We start from the raw sequence: 21,920 nt of genomic DNA on the forward strand, positions 1-21,920 counted from the left end.
AAAAAAATTAAAAGAAACCTCTTACTGCAGTATGTACTGTCAGCATTAATAAAGATGAACTGTCTCCTTAAGGATATCACATTCATGTAAATTGATGGGGATAATTATATCTGTGGTCTAAAAGAACCTTGCTTCTCTATATCAGCAGTACAGTATATGCATGTAAGTTATAGTAACGTCATCCTGCTGTTAGCTTCCAATCTGACACTTGGTCGTCCTGCAGCAGCAACAGGAAATTCTTAACAATAGCGTTCTGCTCTTTGCTAGAATGAAACACAGTTTGCAGACAGCTGCAGCAGAGAAGTTGCATGACTACAAGAGCGCAGCCGGCTCTCCACCAGCACTGCAACAGAAACCAATCGAGACACAGCCAGAAACAATGACATTAGCATGCAAACAAGCCGGCAGGCCACTCCAGTCGTGAGCCACCTTCTGAATCTGCACATTCAGGTATTGTTTAAACCCCAGCTTGGGTGTGTTTATTATATAATTCATTCATTGATTTGTTTCATATGTTAATGATGACAGTGAATCTGGTTTGGGCACTAGCCAAAACTAAAAAGACCATCTCAAATATTATATCGACAAATAGCTACGACAAAACAAACTAAAAGGCTCACAATGTCATACATTCTACCCAACTGAGATTAAGACTGGTGCCTCCTGTTTTTCTGGTCTGGTCACAAGCAGCCGTAGGCAAATACGATTTCATTATAACTGAAAAAAATGATGGATAAATAATGTGAGTTAGCAGCTGCCTCCTGTATTATAACCGCTAACCTCTTTAACTCGCTAGCTGCCTGGCTTGTTCAGTTTATTAAAACTGAATTGTGACTGGCATTATATATCACTATAAAGTTACAGTCCAGTTACACCTCTGGTAAGTCACGTATATTACAATACAAGATCATAGTGATTTTCAAAAGGGCAGTTTGGAAATAGCAGTGTTTGAATTAGGCCACATGCACTGTTTAAATAAAAAGTACGCAACAGACTGTTCTTTTAATAGGAACTTTGTTTTGTACGGAACACAGTCTGTTAAAGCTACAATGCTGCATTATGCAATTTCACAGAATGTATTAACAGTGCAGATACAGATTACTTCGGATCTTAAAAAACATTCCTTAAGTGGCCATAATTAGAAAATAAGATATTAAATGAAATTGCGACTTAGTAGTTGCGTTCCCGTTTTGAAAAGCGTGCGTGTGTTCGTCGCTGTCCAGGGTCCTGAAAGATCCGGCTCCAGTCCTCCAGTGTAATGGTTTCCCGTTTTTTGCGTGCAGCCCTGTTTTCCTGCATCTCTCCTCCACGCTGCTCGCTCCATCGGGATCCCAGGGGACCGATGCGTGCTGCAGCATCACAGCCTGCCTGCCTCCCTGCTTCACATAGCTCTGCCTGGTCGCCGCAAATCTGAATGAGCCGCACAGCAATGGGGATCACTATGGACCGGGGCTCAGACATCTCTCAACAACGCGTTTGACAGAGACAGAGAGAGGGAAAGAGAGAAAAGCAACCCAGCCTGTTTTTATTTTATTTTTTTATGATTGTTATTTATTTTTAAAAACTGACAATATTTGGGACGCAACTGGTAACCGTTATAGGATAACAACAAACGCCTGCTTTAAATTTGCATCTTTGATTCGGAAACCAAGGTAAGCATTTAGTTATTTCATTGAACCCTATTTATATTTCTGTATTTAGTGCATTTGTACATTTTGCGAAACGCAATGGTCTACTCGGGTTATAAAGCCAGACCCTGTTCTCTGTAAGGGTGATGCTCAGCTGTTTGTGGTTTGACATATGTTTTTCTTCTTCAACTTAATGCAGTACGTTCTACAGAAACTGATTAAGGGAAACAGCAATGCGATACAAACAGCCGGCTCGCATAATTGCAAAAGAGAATTTGTAAGCGGAGTGCATTTATTGATCTATGTGTTTATATATTTGTATTCCTCCAGCGTGTTAGAAAAGGGAGGGGAGACGACAAAGGCAGTTACATTAGAAGAAACAGTAATTGAAATGCAACTGATCTCGTCGTTTGAGTCAGGATTTTGTTTCGACTTAGTTGAAAATGATTTGAAGCTTGAGGGAGTTAGGGATGGGGGGGGGGGGGGGGGGGTCCCATGACAGATGGCCATTTTAACATCATCTATGTGTAAAGGGGTTGAGGAGGTGCTGATCCCAAACACTGTCCATTGGCGTAAAATTGCCATACATTCGACTAGTCCACTGGGACGATAGCCGGGGGTTTGGAATTCACCCAAATTAGAATTGCAAAAACGCTTCTCGCGCTGCTGGCCCATTCTTGGGTCTCTTTTAAAACTGATATACATATAAGTATAGTTTTTGATTAATGTCACCAAAATATGATAACACTAGTGAGGGAGATGGCTATTCTTTCAATGTGGTTGCAGTGCCGCGGTTGCATGATGCTCTTGAAGAGGATGTGAGAGAGGGAAGCAGTCTGCATTGGTTCTTGCACCTACAGATGTCAAAGTAAACACGGCCAGGCCGGGAGGGGGCGTCGGCTATAGCCTGCGAATAGCGGGATCAAAAAAACTGTCGCTTTTGATCTTGCTTGTATAGTTAACATAGAGCGAACATATTGTATACGAATATAAGGTTATATTAGATTCTTTCTTTCTTTCTTTCTTTCTTTCTTTCTTTCTTTCTTTCTTTCGGTCTCCCTCCCTCCCTGTCCTCTCATCCATTCATTCTTTCATTCATTCAACAGCACAGCATTCATGCATTCGTTTTTTTCGTCTTTTACGTCATACTGTTTCCCCCTGTCATCACTGTTCAAGCCTTGAGGTAAACTAATAGCAATATACGTACTGCATGTGATACGATAACATACTGTTTCAAACCTGATTCTGAATTTGCCTATATGCCAACCTAATGGACCTATTGCCATTTCTTATAAGTCAAGAATATATATATATATATATATATATATATATATATATATATATATATATATATATATATATATATATATATGAATTCGAATAATGCGGAAATTGAGATTATTACCCATTAGAAGGAATGCGGTTGGAATTGTTTCCAATTGTATGTAATTAAAGCTTATATATAAATAAATAAATAAATAAACAGTTGCTGAGTCGTGTTAAATAACATCACAGATGGGAATCACAGTCAGTGCTGTGCCTTTCTCTGGAACGGTTCAAGCCTATTGTATCATACAATGATTTGGGTGTACAGTATACCCATTCTTGAATAGGTCAGAAACAGAACTAGAATATGATGGATTTGCCTGAAAACCTTTTGAGAAATAACGGATGTGCAAAGCAAAATAACAAGCAGACGATGTTTGCAATTTAACTATGTCGTGAAAATGTGTTTGCAGTCTGAATTAGGGCTTTAATCACTGCATGGAAACAGGGGAAATAAACAACATGTTAATAATTTCACCCTTTTAAAACGGATTCTGCTAGTGACCTAGGACAATACTGTAGCGTGTGCACTGCGTGTTCTTTCAAGCACAAGCAGATGCAGATCCATTCATCTTGGTTTTGCCCTTGCAAGAGCCTTGATGTCAGTCTTTGAGGAAGGAAGTCTTTAATCTATTGAGGGAAATTAGAACAAACAATGGTTCAGCCCCCCTGCTGAAAATCTGCTTTCATTCTGAATAATCTCCCGGACATGTAGCTCACTGTTCCAAAGGACATGTGGGAAGAATTAATGATTCAGTCCCGTGGATATTAGGAGCTGGTGAATGTCATAGCGTAATCTGGCCAATTCAAGGTGTGTCTCAGTGTTGAGATGTTAAATAATTCATGTTGACTCTCCTACAGTCCTTCAGATTGGACAAGAAGTAGAATATTAAATGAGAGATCCGTTACAGTATTAAAAGCTACACATTTAGGGAGAGTTGGGGGTATAGGGAGAGTATAGAGGGGCACAGATTGAGGGAAAGTATATACCTGTTTACAGTGAGGTTTAGGGGTACAGATTGAGGGAGAGTAGTGGGGTTTTTACAGTGAGGTTTGGGGGTACAGATTGAGGGAGAGTAGTGTTTTCTTACTAGAATAAAACATGTATTCATGTAGGAGGAGAAATCATATCCTCAGTAAAGTGTCCTCACTGTTCCTGTTGTGAAAATACTATCATGCAGTAAACACATCTGAAATTACTTTTAGGTCAAAATTGGTGGAGGACTGACAAGAGCATGTCTGGTAATGGAAACCTCTTAATGTGCTGAATAGACATTCTGTCCGGGTATCTGTGCTTTGTCTCTGTTAGCAGTATGGGAAAAGTCAATCCAGATACCAGGGATCAACGCTAATTTAAATTGTAATATTCTGTGGCTTGCAGGGCAAAGCCACTAAAGTCTGTACATTGTGCATCACAGTGTCTGAATGAGAAGCTGAACTGGGATGGTATTGCTTTCCTCTGCCTTTAGTGTCTGAGTTTAACATACAGATTGAATATTTTGCAGACCACAAGTTGTGGTTTGCATTAGCATGACAAGTTATGCAGTAAATTAAAATCAAAACAAAACAAAAAATGCATATTTTAAGTGGCATTAGTAACATTATAATTACCTATAGCACACACTTTTGCACGGGATGTCCCTCGCATGATTTTTTTCAACTCTTGACAGGAATTTTGTTGTATTTAAAAGATGTTGCCACAATGGACAGGACAATGGAATAATACCAAAAGAAACTACTATATAGTACAATTCTACAGCAATCATTATTAGACTTTATTACAGTGTGGTAACGAATTCTGAGTAGCATTTGACTGTAAAACATTTATCCAAATTGTGTAACAGCACAGCATAATGTCTTGTAATACTTAATATTCCAAAAACAAACACATCCAGCAAATACAACAATACATACAGTGCCTGTGATGTACAAACATATAAGCATATGTGCAGAAATATATACATTTATATAAACATAGTGTTGTTTAGTTCTGAAGGAGCTCGATATCTCCAAGCCTTTTAGCTTTTCTAAATTTGGCTTTCTTCTGCTAGAAGTGTAACAGAACTCGGAAACACTAGAAATGTACAGGGAGAGCTCTTGTCAGTGTAATCTTTGATTAGTTCAGATCTATCTGTATGATTTTTATCCCAACCTGCCAAACCATTAGTAATGAAGGGAACAGATGCAGACAGAGGCAGACACAAAGAGACAGACTGATAAAGAATTACAAATGGAATGAACCTCAATTCAATTAGCTGTTCAGTAAGCAGAACATACTTTACAATGGCTCTGGTATATGTCCTGGAAATCCAGTTAATTGGCAAAACATTATTTCTTTTTTTTTTTGGTCTTCTGCTGCAGTTAGTGTGGTTAATATAATGATCCAACTTTAGCTGCTTTAAAAGACTAATGAAACAATTCTGCAGATCTTACCTGTAGTGCTGGTGGCATGCTTTAAACCCAAATACTTTCAGGGAAAAAGGTATTAGGATCTGGCCTTGAAAATACTGCTGATGGGAACAGAACACAATAAAATAAGCAATGCAAACTAATAGCTTTCCTTAACCTAGGATGTTACCATATATATATATATATAGATGCTTGTCATTTTCAGAACTGTACATATGAGACCTACCGTATATGGAAGTGGACCACAGGTTTACAGAATGATAACATCTTTAATTGTCTCAGAATGATCTCAAGAAAATGAACTGGTGTCCCTGATCTAGGTTATTGTGTGCACAACCCAAGCTGTGTAGTCCAAGTTATTTGGTTTAATCGTGTGCATTAATATGAGCCACTGCAATTACTGTACAAAGGCCTTTTGATTTAGAATTCCTTATGAGTGAGTGCATGAATTCAATGGGCTTGGTTTTCAAACAGATACAGCGGCATGCATGCCCGAAGGACTTGCCCTGGTCCATTCATTCAGTTTGAATATACAGCCCCGTGTGTAAGAATCAGTTATTGATTCAGATCTCTTCCCCCTTGGAATTCAAAACAACAAAAGCTCCCAAGTGGCATGCTCTTGGCCATAAAAGGTATTTGTCTGTGTCGCCATTCATAATATCATATGCAGTAGTAAACACAAATCAAAGCTGGGGCGCTTTTTTTCTGTGAACAATGTCTACCCTTTCTATTGAATTTCTTGTTTTCTGTCAAACCACTGCTATCTCATAGTAACAACTGAAGCAGATTTCTACCCCTAAGGGGCTCACCTGGTAAAGGTATGAGGGCTTGGTGTGCAGGGTGAGTCATGTAGTCAGGGGTGGCAGGTTTAAATGCTGGCTGTGCAAAGTTTCCAGTCTTCCCTGAGGATTGAGAAGGTGATTCTATTGTCTCTTGCATTCCATGGGATAAGGAGTCAAAGTCGAGTGTTTCTCTTCATCATGTGTCAAGGGATCTCACTGGCTAGGCACCGCCCTTGCTCAGTGTGTCTGAGTGCAGAACCACATTGCTGTTTCTGAAATGTAATTAGAAGCAACAGGATTTTCTAAGATGCAGTAGAGGCACTACCTCAAGTTAAATGACCACGGAACACAACCACGGAACATGACTATGGAACATGACTACAGAACATGATCACGGAACGTGACCACGGAACATGACTACGGAACAGACATTTTATTTTCTATATTTTCTATATTTTCTATAATTTATTTATTTCATATAAAATAACAAACCAAAAACAGGCATGTCTGATGCAGGGAAGAAATAACCAATATGGGGATTTTAAAATAATTCTCCACCATTTCCAGTGAGCAGGCTTCTGTCTGTCTGCCTCCCTGCACATCTATCTGTCTATGTCTGTCTCCAAATAGATCATCAGATCAGCAACCCACACTGCATTAACAGAAAGATTTCCTTTTTTTGCGATTAACAAATACCAAAACCCAGATGTAAGTGAAAACGATTCAGATCCATTATTTACGGGTAGCAAATGGTGTGTGAAATAGTTTTCAAATGATTTATATGTACAGCGTGCGCGAAAACAACAAGAGAGAGAGAGCCGGGGCTGATCGAGGTGTTTTACTGTAGCAGTCTGTCCTCTGGAAGCGGAACCCTGCAGCACATTCCTCAGCCTCGCTCTCACACTGACGAGTCTCCTGTAGGAACAGACCAGGATCAAGCACACACAGACAGACTCTCAAAGCTTCTGACTTCTGGCTTCGTTATTAGCGCTTTTTCAGAAAGGAAAATTCCAATTCTAAAACAAATTGAAAAAAATAGTTCCACACATTTTACACTGCATCCACTCATTATATAGGTCTAAAATTATTTTTTTTAACAAGAGCAGTACCAAATATCATGTTTTAAAATGAAAATGCAGGATATGTGTTTCTTTCAAAACTGCACATGTGAGACCTTTTAAGAGAATGAAATGGCACGACAGGTAAGATTTCTGAAAGTATTTTGTTACAAACAGCCACCACTGTGGCCCAGACTTACCACTCTGGGTATTATTTTGGAATAAAGAGATTTGAGAATCTAGCCCACAGTGGCAGCTCATCCAGGTTAAGCTGTCAAGTGCCTTTGCTCCCTCTAGTACACGACTATTCTGTAGAGTCTGAAGGGAGATTAAGTGGGCTTTTAGTTTTCCTAATAATGAGTATGCATTGATATTGTTTCCTCGCAGTGCTTTGAATTTGCTGAGATGTTTCCCCGAGCTGGGCCAAACATATTCTCTCTGTCTCTGTCTCTCTCTCTCTCTCTCTCTCTCTCTCTCTCTCTCTCTCTCTCTCTCTCTCTCTCTCTCTCTCATGAATGTCTTTATTGATTTTTTTACCCGGCAGAGTTTTCATTTCTTATGAATTGTGTTTTACACTTTCCTGATAAATACTGTCAGAAGCTTCAGTGAGCACAGCACTGGTTATACGCTGGTTATCTCCCTTGTGGAATTCAGAGAGGATGCACGATGGCAATGTCTATACTCACAAAGAACCATCACATTTTCTGTTTTGAATTTGCATAATATAATATATATTTTTTGTATCTGCCACTCATGGGCATATGGAATTCTGAGCAAGGTAATCCCCCCCCCCCCCCCCACACACCCACACCCTAACCCTAACCCGAACCCGAACCCATATCTATCTTTGAGCAGTCTGAGCAAGGTAATCCACCCCCCCCCCCCCCCCCAACACACACACACACTCAAAATCAGGAGACAGATATAAAGGTGTATACAAATGTTAAACAGAACAGAGAATTATGTCTCGCTTGACTAGTGCAGAAAATGTGCTCCTTTTATTAAATTGGATTTTAAAATGAATATTTACCCAGCCGAATTGAATGAAAAGCAGTGGTATTACTGCCACAAAGGAATAACAATTATACATTTTGTACTTTTCTGTAATGAATAGAAAAGACAACTGATTTGGAAAAGGATACTTTTAATATCTGTAAACAAGCATTTAGGGTGTAAGGTCATTCTTTTAGAACAGTACCTTTGAACAATGATGCTCTGCTACAGATGCAATGCTGCCAAATAAAAATCTAAAAAAAAAAGTCTAAAAGGAACCGAAAAGCATCTTCCTCATAACTGAAATGCCTTTGATTTCCTGCTGCTTACAGAATTAGTTGTTCTTCACAGATTTTTAGAGAAGGCCTGTGCAGTTGGCCGTGGGCATTTGGAGTTTTAAAAAAGAGTTGCTCAGAGTGCAACTTCCTTCAGCAAAGCAGTGAATACTACTTGAAGTTTGGACTGGACAGGATCTGCAGTGTCCCATATATCACAAAAAGAGTTTGACTACTATTAAACACTACTGTGCTGTATATACTACTCATGGGGTCATGGCATTACTCCTGTACACTAGATAAGATGGGCTGGAATTTGGACAGATCCTTGACGTATGATTGGTTGATTTCTCATTACTGATTTACTATCTGTGATACACTAACATTCCATCTGAAAATTGCAAAAGCAATCATACCAGCATCCATAAATATAAACTTTACTAAGTTTAGCTGACTTTATAAAGCCTCTAATGGGACTATGTTATAACAAGCCCTTTCAAAGCTTTTGTTTTTCACTTAACAAGTTTGAAAAGGCCTTGTTGAAATTTTCAGGAGCTTTCAAGAGCTTTATAAAGGGCAGGATGCCATCCAAAAGAGTGTATATTACTGTCAGTGACTTATTAAATTACTGTAAACCCACCTGAACACTTGTTTGCACTTTATGAATTTTCAAAACCGGAATCGCAATACAATTGAGCAGTGTTTGGAGAACACTCAAATTCATTTTACAGGGCTGTTAGTTCCGAGTTTCTCTTTGGATGTGTTCAGTATATAACTGATTTGGACATCCATTAATCACAAACAAATACATCCTGTACCAATAACAACCACAGGGATATTGTAAGACTTGGCTTAAATGATCTATCCAGACCATGACAGTAATGCTGGATCCTTTTTAGGCTGATCACAAAGTATTTTCGCAGAACATTTAAACTGTCACAGTTAGCAGTTATCAGGAGACTCTGGAGAGTAGATACGTCTTCCTGACCATCGTGAGCTTTTATTCTTTTTTTCTTAAGCCTAAAAAGAGAAATCATTTGAGTCTCAAAATTACCCAGGATAATTCTAAACCTCGCCAAGGTAGATCAAACTGTAGGACTCCCATTAAAATGTAATTGTAGCCCTACTTAATCTTCAGTAATGAGTCTAGTTAGTGCCCCGAATAAGGTCAAGATGGCCCAATCTTCGCTGTAATCATGAATCTTCCTGTGGCGTGCAGGCTGTATTTTTTTATTTTATTTTTTTTGTACGTGTCTCTGTTAATTGTCTCTGCTTTGCAGCCCAGCTCCTGCAGAGAGAAGTCAATTTGCAAACGTCATCTTCGCTGGGGTAAATGAGAAATCCCCCATTTGTTCTATACAGAGAGAAGAAGAAGAAGCTCATACCGAAAATACAGGGCAGGCCTGTGCTCAAATGAAACACAGTAGGGAGTAAAGGGAGAAAAGCATTCCTTGTGCAGACGTCTGAAGTGGTGAAGCCATACAGCCATCTAGACCTCCTGGCTGGAGAGAGTGTATAATTCACAGACATCTCTCCCCACAGATACCCAGCATATCTGACCCCCTGGCTAGGTAGACTGTGTGTTACAAAGTAAATTTCTGTAAAGATTATTAATGACACATTGCACATGTTCCACAGTGAACTCCAGACTCAGCAAGCTGTTCTCACAGCCTGCTATTGCCAGTCACATAACTCTCTTTAGGCCACTATTCACATTTGTAAATCGTAATGTAATGGTAGGCTGCCTTGACTAGTACAACTTATACATGGCAATTTTCTCATGCTAAGTAAATTAAGAAATAAGGAAACAATTATTCCTGTGGACCTCAGACCTGTAGATCATCCCTTGTTTACACCACTAAGATCTGAGACCCATGATCTATCCCCTGTTTAGACCACAGCTGTGGATATGGGGACAATGTGATAACTAAGGGATAAACCACATCCTTCAGATGGCAATGATATAACTAAGAGACCATCCATGCAGACGTATGCTAGCGATGCCTGTCGTGTGCCTGTGATCGCTGGCTGCTGTCAGATCAGAGTACCTTGCTGTTGTACTCAGCTGTGTCAGTCTGATCTCTTGGTGTTTCAGCTCTCAGTGATCGTCACCCTCTCTGCTTTTTCTGAAGGTTGTGTGCTGCTGGCCCCTTATTCCAATGATAATCCGATTGGTTTTGAAATACAATAGCAATTCGGTGTCAGTTCACATGACCAGTATATAGCAAAGGTAGTAAGTCAGTATCCAATTGATCTAAACAGTGTAAGTCTTGTTCAAATGATCCAAATTGTTTTGCTTGTATGCAATTCAATCAAACTTGCAGAGATAGGTGGACACGCTTAAAAAACACACCACTGCATTAGTCAAATTAAGCTGTTAAATTAAAATACTCTCTACAGTTTAATTACAGTTCTTCTATGATTTTTTATTTGATGTTGGATATTTTTTGTATGTGTGTGTGTGTGTATAGATAGCAAGCATGCCTGGGACTGAGGGCAGATTATAAGAATGAGAACTGTTTTCAGTCAAGCAGTTTGTGAATTTCTTGAGTCGTACACCAAGTAACAAAAGTATCCAAAAGTACCGTACCCTGAACTGGTGAAGATGACAGATGGAGTGTTGTATATGGGTAATGAATGATAGTGAATATAGTGTAGTTCCTCTGAGAATTCAGATAGGGTAAATCCATATTGATAAATATCAGCCTGCCTCTCTCTGTGAATGACCTGTGCATAGAATCTGGGAGTGAGCAATGGCAATTATACACATTATCTAGCGTTTTTATGATGTAATTCTCTTGTCATTTCATAAGCATTATCCTTGTAGGGGGAAGATATTTGAGACAGGCTTAAATTAGTTAATTATTCAAAAAGGGTTCAGAATTATTTTTCACATTAAAAAGACAATAAAGTGGCTTTCATCAAAGAGATGGATTTCCATGTAAAACGCTCTACAGAATCTCCTCAGCCATCTGGTTTATTATCTTTACCCGAGCTAGGAAAAGAGATAGCTAAGAAAAATCACAGCATTGGCAAATTAATTTGATCAGCATATGTGCTTCACAGCATTCCACAGCAAGCAGGAATTGTGTATAGTTAGCCTGCAGCAATAGCACCTTTCATGCCAATCCTGTCACATCTCAGAAGCTAAGCAAGATCAAGCCTGGTCAGGACTTGGGTTGGGGCCCTCTATGAGATTAATTCAGTCCACACCTACAGCTATGCTTTTATGACTGTATGGCACTACCCTAAGGCACTACCATTCCGTTCACAAACATACAAAAACTCAATCTTATATACAATTAGCTTTTAATCCAAAGCGCACACATACCTTGCAGGTGCTGTCGATTTTATTTGTTTGTTTGTTTAGGATATATTTTATTTCATCATTTTTCGGTCCAATTTGAAACCCAATTTGCTGATCAAAAGTCCTTGACGACCAACAAGCAACCTTGCCACTTTTCAAGCTCATGGCCTCTTTTCAAGCAAAGCCCCTCTTTTTCTGAACTAACTATTCCCTGCCCATTTAAACTCCAGCCCATGTGTGGGCAGCCAAGAGTGCAGCTCAGCACTGCCAGGATTCAAACTAGAGAGCGTCTGATCTTCTAACTCACCCTATACCCAGCGCAGTAGTGCCTTTGCTGGATGAGTCACTGGGGATTTAAACCCCCACAGTGCCACCCTTCCAATAGCTCATACCCCTTGGAGCAGCATACCATTGCAGTAAGAGAAGTCGTCTCAGCAGCAGTCTCTCATATCTGGCTGCATCTCAAACAGAAGTGCCAGGCATTGCATTACAAAATAAACATAATAGATTAAAAAAAGCACAGCAGAGTATGTCATAGTGTGCTATACAGACGGCACATAAAAGGGTATTAAACAGGTAGGAATCAAAAGATTATGAATATGCACATGCTATAAACAATCTTCAATATGGACTACAGTGCTTTCCAGCTGGGATAACTCTGCATGCAAAAAGTCATTTGAAATGTGAAGTCTTGATATGAGGAAAGCTTGGTGCCGATCTGAAAGCGATCAAGCTACAGGAGCCCTCAAAATGCACAGCCCGGAAATGGCATTCTGAGTGTGAATATTGAGCAGAGCGCTGTGATGGTAGCATGTTATGTGTCTATAAGGAGCTGTTCACTGTCCTTCAGTCTCGATAGTCTCTATGTACATTCCTGTGAAGATGAAGCAGCGCTACCCTGAATATGAATTACTACCAATGCTGATTGGTTTTTTTTCTCTTGGCATTGGCAGTCACCATATCAGAAAGCCTTTTACATTCTGTAATTATCCATGTGGTTTATCTTGCTAAACTGTAATACCCTTATAAAAGCATGGTATTGTTGTACTTTCCCCATGCTTGTCCTCCGCTTATACTATGCATTTATATACATAGCTTGCCCTGGTTTGCCATGTTTTTTTAATGTGCTTTACCCTACCTTTCTGTGCTTTACAATGCTTCCCTATACCTTATCATGCATTCACTGTGCTTTATTACACTTGACTATGGGCAGCCTTTATAAGGGAAGGCAGAATCGGTCCATTCTCTTAAAAAAACGGTTTCAGTAATAACCGCTCAGATGGAATGGACACTGCGGCAGGCTACTCAAAATAAATAGCACTTATTTGGGACTGGGCTGTTGCAGTCCTTTTCTCTGTGTGAGTTTGAGTTATCTTGCCACAGTCAATTCCAGGAAGCACGTTTCCCCGGGCTAGATATCTTACAGACGAAATGTCCCAGCTGTTTTCGTTTTATTTTTTTTTAACCATTTTAAAATCAAATTGAAAAAAACAAAACAACAGACATCTACAAAGCCATCTTGGATTTGACTTGTTGTTCTAGTAGTCAGTGCATGTGAGTCACGAGGCTAGAGGGAGACCTAGCACACATAACTGTTTCAATGCCAGGCAAAATAATAATAATAATAATAATAATAATAATAATAATAATAATAATAATAATAATAATAATAATAATAATATTTTTGTGTTCTTTAATTCACAGTGCTACTACTGCACAATTCTCCACTGGAATAAGATGATAGATATTCAAAATTACATAACTGCTGTCAGGCCACAACATTTTTCTTTTTCTTCACTGATCTGTGGGTGACATGCTTTCTTGTGTCAATCTAACTCTATCTTGCACCACTGTTGCATTGTTCTTTACTTTAAATTCCCTCCTCCACAAGCACTCCTAATTTCCCTGACTCTGAGGTTTTTGATTTTGCCAATCCCTGGTGTTTCTCTTCTCTGTCTATCTGCAGCCTCTCTGATCATCGCCTCCTGTGTGTCAGCTCTGTGGCCTCTGGCTGATCCATGCTGTTGGTTTTCACTCATCCTTGCGGGTCACATTCAGACCGCTCTGCTGTGTTTGCACGCCACAGCCCTGTCCACATGCCATTTTATAAGGGTGCTAACCCGCTCACTCCTGAATTATGTTTGTCAAGCTGAGTATACAGGCAGGACAACATTTTTTTTTATATACATGTATTTATATAATTCCTCAGATTGGGACCTTAGGAGTCCCTGTGAGGGGCGAGGCTAGTTTCCATGAGAGGAAAGGACCCATTGGACTGTGAAATGTGGTACACACTTTTGTAATTTCCTTCCCATTTCTGATACTGAGATTTTTTTTCAGTTGGTCTTACTCATCTTAAGGAAATGTATATCTTAGGAACCAGTCACCACCATGTAATTATACTTTGCATATGCATTTGTTAAGTATGTAGGTTACTGGAGGTAGTGCTTTATCCTCTCATTTCAATGCCATACATTATCCCCTCATCAGTGTTCATCAGATTGAGGTACAAGTGTATATACCCATAGGAATGTGTCACTAATCCAAATGCTGTTATTTATAAGATCTTAAAATAGACTTGTTTCATCCTTAATTATAATTAGATTTGCATCATTCTGATGAGCATTGACAGCCAGATTAGACACAACTGAATAAAAGGAAAAATGTGTTGGTCAATAATTTTTATTCAAAAGCAGGATATGTTTTTATAAATTGAAAATGATTTAGTTTCAAAAGGAATACCATTTGAAATAATTTATTCTGTTAATTGTTTTAATATTAGCACTTGAAATCTCCTTAAAGAGCACACCAATGTACAGTATGCTGCTTGTTTAAATGAACTGTACTGTGCTTGTTTAGTTTTGTGTGTGATGGAATAACATACCAATGCCTATGCTTAATGGTCATAAATGTGATTCATTTATTATAAAATCTGTTACCATGTTACACTCTTTTAGCTCCTACTAATGTTTTATAAATGGCTTAGCGGTCATTTGAAAAACAGAAATAAATCATATGCATTAAATACTAGCGTTCTTCCTAATCTCAGATTATGTTAATCTATAGATTTTTTAAAAATGTTTAAAAAAAAAACAAAAAACAGTTTATCGGATCGTACCTTGATGGAATCAGAAAGTTCAAAGGGTCGATGATAAATGTTTGCAGAATATTTGTGAAAAATTGAAGCCAGTTTTCAAGCAGACAGATGGACACAATAAGGGTCCATATTTTTTAACAAATCATTACATACAGTTCAGTGTTCAGACGCATCTTCAAACATTTCATTATAACATTTACAGTTAAGCTTTAAAATAAAAACTAAATTGAACGCCCACTGACATTCAGTTCTCCTGAGGGAACGAAATGGGACATCATAAATCAGGGTGAAAATAATTGGGCACTGTAAATAAAATAAAAAAAACAACAACACAAAAACAGTGGTCTGCAGGGGCTGTGTGTTTATCTGATATAGTAAGAAATGCCAGTATAAGAAATACTAAATGCCTGTTTCATCCAGTACTCTAATTATCTGTATCTCTCCATGTGAAATAGTTTATTTAATGGAGTGTCTGCAACACCTGCCAACCTGATGCAGCCCACATTCAAATAATCTGTCTCCAGTATAATGAATTCTATTAAAAATTCTCAAGTGTTCTTGAAGGATGTTGATTCAATGGGCCCTGTGAACTGTTCTATACTGCTGAGCCTCAAGCTGCCTCGGCTAGCTCCTGTAACATAAACAGGCTAATAAGGGATTTAGATACATGTTTATATATATATATATATATATATATATATATATATATATATATATATATATATATATATACACTATAGACTATAGACCATAGTTCTGCTTCTTTGTATGTTATCACTTTAATAATAATCAATGCAGTGTGCTTGTGTCTCTCGCACAGACAGCAGCAAGCCGTAGTGCTGGAGAGACCAACGTGAGGCTGCAGGGTGCACATTCCGCCGGCACTGTTGTATTGCATTAGGGTGTCGGGTATAATTAGTTCCTCCTCACGGAGACCGTAATTACCTTAAAATGGTGGGCGTGCGCAAGTGCGCTTTCAGACACTGCCGTTAATTAGCTCATTAATACCAGCGTTCAGAGCAGATACCGCGCACCCTGCACCCCTCACACCTCACCCCTCACCCCTCACCCCGACCTGCACATGCTTCAGGTGGCAGGGTGTTCCACAATGGATATAATGCTGGAGTTCATCATGCAGTTTAGAGTTAGAGGGTAAAGTAGGCACACTTATTTCTTTATTTAATTACTCTGTGCATTTATTTATTTAGGTATTTATTACATTTTTCTCTACTGTACCAGGTAGTCCAGTGTATGTTTTACACCAAGGTCCGTCTGTCTGTCTGTTTGTCTCTCTCTACATAGTGAACACTATAAATGACTTGTATTTTCACAGATTTTTTCCAGACTTTTATCATGTACTCATTGCCTCCTTTAGACCTTTAGATTGCATCTGTGTATAATCGGATATGCTGTTGATTTTATAAAAATGTTTAACCTTACATTAATGTTATTTAGAAAATTGGCTTTTTATTTCCTGGCTTCTCATTGGCTAATACCCTTGGCAGGGGGGTATATTAACTTTCAATAATTAACCAGGAAATAAAAAGTACCGGTGCCTTTTCACCTGGACAGATATCCTTGAGCCACCTAATGTTCAAGTTTTAAACCACAAAGCTTTGTCTTTTTTTTGTAATAGTTTGCCTATTTTGTAAGATCAATAAGACCGTCCTACTGGGTCTTATTGCTTACCTGTCACAATTTATTTTGTGTCCCATACTGACCAGAGCTTCTGAAATGTCCCTCCCTCTTCAAAATAAATAAATGGACAAATAGATAGCTAATGTGGGTTACATTGTGACTGCTGTTTTAGACAGCATCACAAGCTTTCCTGTAAGGAATGTCAGAACAAGTTCTTTAGCAGTTTATTGATAGAACCATGATTTCAATTCATATTTAGCACGGGATTGAGAAATAGACAAAAGGACTCAGCATTTCCAATTATCAACCACGTAAACGCAAAGCAGACACAATGACACACGGCATATCATCGATATTAACAAGTCAGAATGACAGGATCATTTGTATTTTGATATAGATGTGGAGCAGAGCTTGCATCAATGAATTAGTCTGCTGTGATGAAATGGACAGCTAATAGTTTCATGCATTACGAGTATTGAACTCATAGTCTGTATTACATCAGATGTAGCTCGAGAGATGAAGAGTGTAATTGAAAGCATTGTGTGCAGTATTCGTCTCTTTTCTAAGGTTCACGCCCCCTAGCCTCTACCGACTGTATGGAGTGCTTTACTGTTAGTGCAATAAAACAACGGCTGTAGTACAGACTTCCTTACCAGACGTCTATCTCATATTGCACTTATTTAAACGTTCTTTCAAGTGAATACTGCCTTTCAAATAAAAAGTAAATGCATCATTTTTCCGTGAGTGTAATGCTTTGTTTTTGGCTCAGGTGGACGATGTTTTTTAAAGGTTCTCATTTGCTTAAATCTGTTTATTTTTTAATGGATTCTGATAAGAGGGCCCTGAGAGCTGCTTGGAATGCAGTTCGTTGTAACCATTGTTTCTAGCAGGCGTCTAATTGTGTTTCTCGCGCAGCCCACGAGACGGGCACGGTGATGGCTTTTCATGTTCTCATTAGTATTAGTGTCACTTCGTCTCCTTTATCTAAAACTCGGCGTTCAGTCTGTTAGCGAGACGACACACTCTGCAATATTGCCGGGCCTCCGTTTGCATTTGTCATTTTCAAGGTTGTCAGAATCGCAGGTGCCAGATAAATGTTTACGAGGGCAGCAGCTCTAGAATGACTGCCCTCCTCAATTCACTCTATAAATAACACGCCAGCTCTGAGATGCTGTTGATTTGTAAACAGGCAAGGTTTTTTATTTATTTATTTTTTTGTGTTAATCAGAAAACCGCTTTACACATAAGCTCCCCTGTGGAAAGCAATTAAATAAGGCCTGGTGGAGCTGCATGTATGTTCTTTTCACCAGAATGGTGCCGATGCATTGCACAGCTGTGATAAGTAACCATTGGGCCCAATTTTCAAATTCAATTCTGCTCTGGGGACAGGCTACTTTGTAATATTTTGGAGCGTTTTTACCCATTATCTTTCATTTTCTCTTCAACTATATTGTTATCATAACTTACTCTAATTTTGTTAAAAGTTAAGTCTAAATATAATGTATCAAGTTACATCAATTCAGCTTGTGTTCTCATTTTTTCAAATTGATTTGGAGGATGGAGTGTATAGATAATTGTTCATTAAGACTCTTGATCACAGCCCTTATTTTTTAATCTCTGGATGTTTTGCAATGCTGAGGGCAAGATTATTTAGCACCACAGCTGTTAGAGGATTAAATGAAGTCTGTGTTAGGCAGCTCTGCACTACGTTGCTGTTTAACCTCAAACATGCACATTTGCATTGCACTGTTTTCTTTCCAAAGTATTTAAGCTGTGCATATGTAACATGCTTTGTTTTCCTTCAACAATGATAAGCTACATGTCTATACTGCCAGCGAATGAATAAACTAGAGAAGTGTGGGGTCTCTGTGTGTGTGTGTTTTCATCTAGGAGAATTATTTTCTTCATCACCCCCCATCTGCCCGTAGAGTGTATCTATCCCGGGTCATTAAACATTTTGCATTTTCAAACAGCTCATTCTTTTTAATGAGAACATTTAGTGTTGTGATTCAGCCTGGTTAGACTTCATCATTAAGGCGCATGGTAACAGTGCTGAGTGTTTCGACTAGTGATAGTGCTACTTTTTGATAGTGTCTACTTTTGTTTCATGCAAGTTTTCTAATCTCCGTGTGGAAAGTGGAGGAGTGTGAGTTGGTGGCAAGGGGGTATTTCATAGAGTGAGGGGAGGGGGGCGGGGGGGGTGTGTGTGTGAAGGGATCCAGCTGGCAGCAGGGATCAAGATGACAATGGGTCCTGGATTTCCAGACACTGTTTTGAAACCCTTTTTCCAGCTGACTGACTCCTTCGTTAACCTGCACAGGGCTAGATCTGTGTCTTTTACTGTCTCTTGTCTTCAAGGTACTGTAGAGTGAGAAAAGGCATTACTATTAGAATAAGTCTACAGGGCCTCAGTGCTGTTCCACCCATTGTCATGCAGATAGCAAGAGAGCGAGATGTGTGTTTAAGCATTTAGACCCATATTTATTTGTGAAAATCTTAGCACGTGTTTGGTTTTTTGTATGTGGGTTTGATTAATTAAGTAACATTTTGAATGCATATAACTTAAATCAACAAGAATCTAGAATAGTTTCAGGACTATTCTTTCAAAATGGAAGTAAAAGCTTCGTGAATAGGTCCTATGAACAGTTTGTTTTTCACATAAAATGGGGTAAATCTTACTTCCCTGTGTATGACCAATAATAACCTTAATACATCTGTTACTGTAATATGTATTATTCTCATAGCACCAACACACACATACACCTGTCATCTGTAGAAAGGGATCAATTACCACTAGAAACTGACAGTCCTGTTGCAATTAACAGCAGAACGCTTCTGAACAAGAGATTAATTCCAAGCTGAACTCTCAGCGTCTAGATTGAATGCTGGATTTTGATTTCAGCACCAGGGGCAACACCTCATTCCAAACTAATCTGCTGCAGCTGAACTCTTCAATGAGCAAAGCTAAGGCTTCTCTCCACTACACTCAGATACTGTGCAGCATTGAGCTCAGTATCTCAGTGGGCATGCACTTTATATTACTGGATCCTGATATCTGAACAAACTATTGCTATGGGCCTTTTTTGGAAGTGTAAAGGAAAAAGGAATAACAGTAAAAATAAATACAACTGTGCTGCATGAAGGAACAGTTATCTTAGGAACGTTTTTATTCGGGGTTTATACGGTATATTATTTTAGTCCTCTCTGAAAAATGCCCAAGAATAAGAATAATGTAGGTCCACTAAGGTTTTAGATATTTTCTGTGAAGGAAATACAAAGGTGATCACACCTCAGAGTGTTTATTGTGCAGCTCTCACATTCGTCTGCATTGCTCCTTGCAGATTACAGCCACATTGGAGAAGAAAAAAAAAATAGTAAACCTGTCTCTAAACCTCACAATTTCTTAAAAGGTCCATTTTTGGACAACTGAATAAATTCTGTGACCTTTGAGAGATGCAGGTCTGTCGTTTCAGTGAAGCAGAAATCTTGTTTGAAACATTGCAGCTTTTTGCTTTGTTGCCAGCCCCCATCAGCACTGCCTTCTGTCCACAGCAGAGTAAACTGATTACAGAGAATAGCTGCAGTCATAGAGTCCTAGCTCAGAAGATAGACAGAGAAAGGGTCATTTGGGTGAGAAATCTGAAAGAAGACTGGGTACCAGTTTTTTTTTTGTTGTTTTTTTTTTGAGCCGCACATTTTGCCTTATACTGATTTAGTAAAAGAAAACCATCTTAATAGTGGAAAAAGATGTATTTCCATATTCACAATGCTTGTGTGTGTATCGAAAATTATTACCCTTCAAAATGAGACATGTTGGGAGGTCATTATCCCTGCAACTCATTCATGGGTAATTCTCACTGCACAATGAAGACTCAGTACATAACTTCTATATCATTTACTTTTTCAGTGTGCTAATGGGGTTTGATATTAATGTTTTTTGTGCATATTTGCAGAACAAGACCTGCATAGCAATTGAAAAAGCCATTGCTTTATTAAAAGTACTGTATTCCAGTCAGCTCTCACATTAGTGCTAAAATGCTGATTTCTCCTTTTCTGACATTGATGAATAAAATATTAACCCGCGCTGTATCGTAATAATGTAGTGTGAAGCTGCACAAATGAAATGATTTATATATTCCATGCGAAAATGAACACTGCTTAAAACTGTAGATAAAAAACAGACAAAGGGATGATCAGTTTAATTCAAAGTACCATATTTACAGGGATATTTAAATCTGTCTATCTATCTATCTATCTATCTATCTATCTATCTATCTATCTATCCATCTACACTAACACATACATATAGAGATATGTGCATACATACAAATGCACGCTCTCAAATGCACAAGCACACACACTGCAACACAGAACTATATGTGACTTGCTCTAGCTAGACGGCGGGAGGATTTTCAGTGGGCAGGCTAGTCTGTATTTGTACATGCACATGCGCACGTGTAATCCCACAGACACACACACACACACACACACACACACACACACCAAGCCATGCATCTTTGCATGGACTGAGCAGGACGTGTTTAATAATGGAGGGAGCCAGGAGCCAGGCTTGTTGACACTCCCACAGGAACGGATCTCTAGCACACTACAGCACTCCCAGCTCTGCTCGTGACAGCTAAGTTAAGTGAAGGCAGCTCAAGTAGAAAGAGTAGCGATGCAGTGGGGTTGTATGTTTTGCAAGCAACGCCAGTGACTGTGAGACTGCAGGAGCTGACAATGCTGGATACTGAAGGCCTGTACTGTACTCTCGTGTACTGTATCGCGAGCACATGCGTGCATTACAGGACATATACAATCACCATGCTCAGTCTGAACTAGAGAAATATTGCCCTTAAGCATCTGGACATTTATATTTCAACGTGTGAACATTAACACAGTTTCTTCTCATCCACCCGATGACCAATGAGGTCTTGAAAGCTTGTAATTTTTATAAAACTGATTTAGTCACCTTATTGTCTAGATTCACATTCTTGGGTCCTTGTGACGACACTGAACTCATTACAGCACCCATTCAATTAACTGATAATAGTAGTACAGTATTTCATGTTACGTTTTTTAATTTTTGTCAGTTTTTCGTTAAGTATATGGAAAACTACAAAGTGGTATGTAATTCAATAAGTTAATGTAACATTATTCAGCAGGTTTCATTCGACTTTATGAAGCAAAATTTGTTAATTCTATAGAGTGATGCAAAACTGTTGGCCATAGCTGTAGATGATTGTTTTTTTTAATTAATTGCTTTTAGCATTTCTTAATTGAGCTCTATGGAGTGTTTAATATTTGTGGATGATACTTTTATATTGTCACCGTGATTTAATTACATGTGTCTAGCCTAAGCCAGCAGTGACAATTTGAAAAGAAAATGTTACATCTTTAATTCCTAATT

At 38.7% G+C, this 21,920-nt stretch overlaps 1 protein-coding gene across 1 annotated transcript in view; it reads left to right on the forward strand.

Moving 5' to 3' along the window:
* The first annotated feature begins 1,410 nt into the window (after positions 1 to 1,410).
* Positions 1,411 to 21,920, forward strand: part of LOC117428235 (disks large-associated protein 4-like) — a 105,064-nt gene continuing 84,554 nt past the window's right edge. Inside the window, exon 1 of the mRNA XM_059003465.1 lies at positions 1,411 to 1,652. The gene's annotated coding sequence lies outside the window, so the exon portion shown is untranslated. The remainder of the gene's footprint in view (positions 1,653 to 21,920) is intronic.

This window comes from Acipenser ruthenus, chromosome 29 (assembly GCF_902713425.1).
Source record: "Acipenser ruthenus chromosome 29, fAciRut3.2 maternal haplotype, whole genome shotgun sequence".
Taxonomy (NCBI): Eukaryota; Metazoa; Chordata; class Actinopteri; order Acipenseriformes; family Acipenseridae; genus Acipenser; species Acipenser ruthenus.